The following is a 3,632-nucleotide window of genomic DNA, read 5'->3' as shown; positions in this document are numbered from 1 at the left end:
GCTGAGGCCATGGTTGTGGTTGTGGGCCAAAAGTCATGGTGCCTTTTAGGCTGTATAGTGAGGTGGGGCCAGGAGTGGTGCTGATAGTCATGGTGCCTGTTAGGCTGTATAGTGAGGTGGGGCCAGGAGTGGTGCTGGTACTGGCCTCTGGGGAAGCTGCTTCAGTGGCCACACACAACGTATCTGTTTTCTTTGGTTGCACCCTCCTGCTCTCCACTATTGCCCATGTCCCTATTCTCAGCTCTTCCTCGGCTTTCTCAACTGCCACCTCTAGTCCTTTCTTCATAATCTTGAGTTCTTCCTCTGAAGGAGGTCCCCCTCTAAGGTAACCTGCCTGTGTCCATCTCAACTTCACTTCCTACCATACTTTTTTAACTTTCTTATACTGTACTTTTCCCCTTGCTCTGTCTGTCATTCGTTGTTCTAGATATTCATTAAATTTGAGTATAGTTATGTTTGGCCCTGCCATCTTGCTTTCTCTATCTTTATACACTTATCCCGTCCCTGGTGTTTTATTTCCAAGGATGTATTATCGGTATCAACACAGACTTATCTCATGTACGACACCCTCGCATATAAAGAGGCTGATTTATATCATTTGTAATGTAATTATTATCATAAAAAATCAGAATTCCAGTCACATATACCAATGCAGTAATTTCCACACACAGCACACACCACGCTTTAGTTATCTCACGCTTGTTCTAGAATCATGCACAAATTCAATACCAGTTTCCCCAGTCCCTGGTTCCTGAAAGCCTAGGTCAAATTCACTCAGTTCAACAGATTAGTATTCAGGTTCATAAGTCTCACTATAACTTCCCATCATCCATTACACGTTTAAGATATAACACAGACACGTTAAAATATAAACACAGCAAAACAAAACTGCCAATTAGAATACAATACCTTAAAAAATTTAGGTTACCAGAGCGTCCTAAAACATAGTCTCAGTTCAACTGCCACCCTTCACACAACCTTATACTTATGTGAAGTCACAGAAGCAACTGGATCCCTATCAAAGGATTTTTTTAGACAACTTGATCTAGGAAGGACTTAGTCTCAGCTTAATTGTACCTTTCACACAACCATTTATATGGAACGTTTTAAGTGTGAAATCACAGAGATAACTGGCATCCCCGGGAATTTAGTACCTCTGGTCAATTTCGGTGATTCTCCCCCACCTAACGTCTAGAACTCTGCCACAGTTTAACTTCAACCTCCTCGCAACCTATAGGGTAGGACCTCCCCTAATAGGATTTAAGCAAAAGGTCTCAGTTCAAACTGGGTCCCTTTAGGAATCTAGTTTTATGGGTCAAATCTTATCCACCAATGCGTCAATCCGTAGTTTGACACATTCTGGATACGTTTATCTTTATTCCTTATTCCTTTATTCCTTATTCCTTTATTCCTTATTCCTTTATTCCTTATTCCTTTATTCCTTAGTATAAAACACAGTACCAGATATCTCATGTATGCCTTAATTCATTAGGATGGAAAATTATTTAACAAGTATTCATACTCACACTCAGTACTTCTGATCAAAATTTGGTATTGGTCTATAATACAATATGCAAGATTTCGTTTTAACAGGCTCTGCCTACCTTTTTAGAAGAGCGCTCTGATCAGGTTCCTGAGGCAAGACGAATAGTTGATGTCTCCTGGATTACAGGTCACTCTTCCGTCTGTTTTTAGATCGATGATTTGCCTTTTCCTCTCGCACCAACTCTTTAGATCGAATTTAACCATCCTCTGCTACCAATTTTGTTGGTGAAACCATAAATGGAGAGGAAGTACAAAACCAACGACGCTAGACAGAGAGGAATTTGCTTAAGCAAAAGGCAGTTTATTAAACACAGAGATAGCTGTTACTGTTAGCTAACATGCATGGGATCCTGCTAATTTAACATGCATGGACCTAATCATATAGCACTCTATTAGTGTCAGCTGAGAAGGATGATTAAAAAGAGTTTACAGCATTACTTTATACAATGTAACATAGAGGAAGGGGTCCTTCTTCTAGTCCCTTGATTGGTTCCCGAGGCGTAGGAGGCGGGTCTGCTCTGTCCAGAGCAGATACCCCATTGGTGCACGGCAGAGTCCTCTGCCCTTGGCACCCGACCAGTAGGGGGGGGGTTGAGAATGAGTGTGCGTCCACATTGAGATGTCTGTGTGTGTCCAGGGAACTCCTGAGGAGTATCTGTTGTTTATGGCCGGAGGTGGGGGTGTTGTCTATTATCACATTCCTAGGCCATTTGGTGATAAGATAAGGTTTTCTCTGTCCTTTTGTTCTCTGACCTTTTGCTCTCTGACCTGGCACAGCATTTATTGAAAACAGGCTCCAAATGGGTCTTACAGAACATTTTAGTCAGACCAATCTATAACAAATTATATTTACTACGACAATGTCTTTGCAAGTTTTGCCTCTACTGGTGCTCCTTCTGTGAATCAACTTGTTTTCATGATAAGAAACATATGTCATTAATAATTTCCTTGTTTATTGTAAAATGTTATCTGTGATTTTGTTTAGGGGGAGGGGAAGCAATATAAAAGAACAAATCATTGTGCAAAGCTAATTTCCCCCTTGATTATGAAATTGTTGAGCTGGGAGATCATGTGTTTGTTGTCAAATATACTGATAACTGCTGCAATTATTACGAAGATACAAAGACAAGGTTATGTGTAGCAATCGGCTGCAATGCTGTCAAGATGAAGGGAGGAATTTTTTTCTTCCAGTTTCCAACTGATGTTGAAAGGTATGTAATAAATAATGCTTAGATGCATTTGGAGTAATTATTGCATGGTGAGGCACACGTCGTTGGCTGTGTAATCAGTACTGTGCTGTATCCATGGCTACCCATCGAATCAATCACCAAAGCAATGATCACTGATAGATAAAACATGCTAGCTACCCGTAATGAAACAAAACTCTAGCTGTGTTTAACACAACTAGCATGAGGCAGCATGGCTAGCTAACGTTAGTTTACCAATGTGTCCAGCTATATTACATCCAAGGCTATCCCAGGGTATGCACAATCAATGTTGTAGAACACCATTAAGTACCTCTTAAGTTATGTAAAACATTGTATAGGCAACTACTTATGTTCTGTTGCCCTGTGATCAGATTAAGTCAGAATACCATAAAATATAGTCTACTATAATTATATGCATCTTCACAAAATAGACAAAACTCAAAAGGTTGTACATTTATTAAATGCCTGTTAACATGGTGAAAAATCTAGAACACATAGAAACCATAAAAATAGAGCATTTGATCACAACCTGGAAGAACACATTGCACATGCAACCCCTCAATAGGAAAATGGTACAAAAAAGAAAGACATACACCATGTGTAGCATTAGAGCTTCGCTTCAAAAGATCTATCAGGTTTAAGAGGGCGTCAACTGAAAATGTTTTATAGGATAGGATAAAGTATGGTTCTTTATTCTAATGTTTCATAGGACAGGATAAAGTGTGGGTGTGACACTCTGGCTCTAGGACTTTTGTATGTGAGCTAGAGTGTATGTTGTTTTGTTGGGGATTTGGGTGTTTTTCTATGTTGGTAGTTCTGTTGGGTGTATTTCTATGTTTGCAGGTCTGTGGGTTGTTTTTCTAGGTGGTTGTATGTTGT

Source organism: Coregonus lavaretus, assembly GCF_964263955.1.
Source record: "Coregonus lavaretus genome assembly, chromosome: 38".
NCBI lineage: Eukaryota > Metazoa > Chordata > Actinopteri > Salmoniformes > Salmonidae > Coregonus > Coregonus lavaretus.
Note: the sequence above shows the minus strand (reverse complement) of the source record.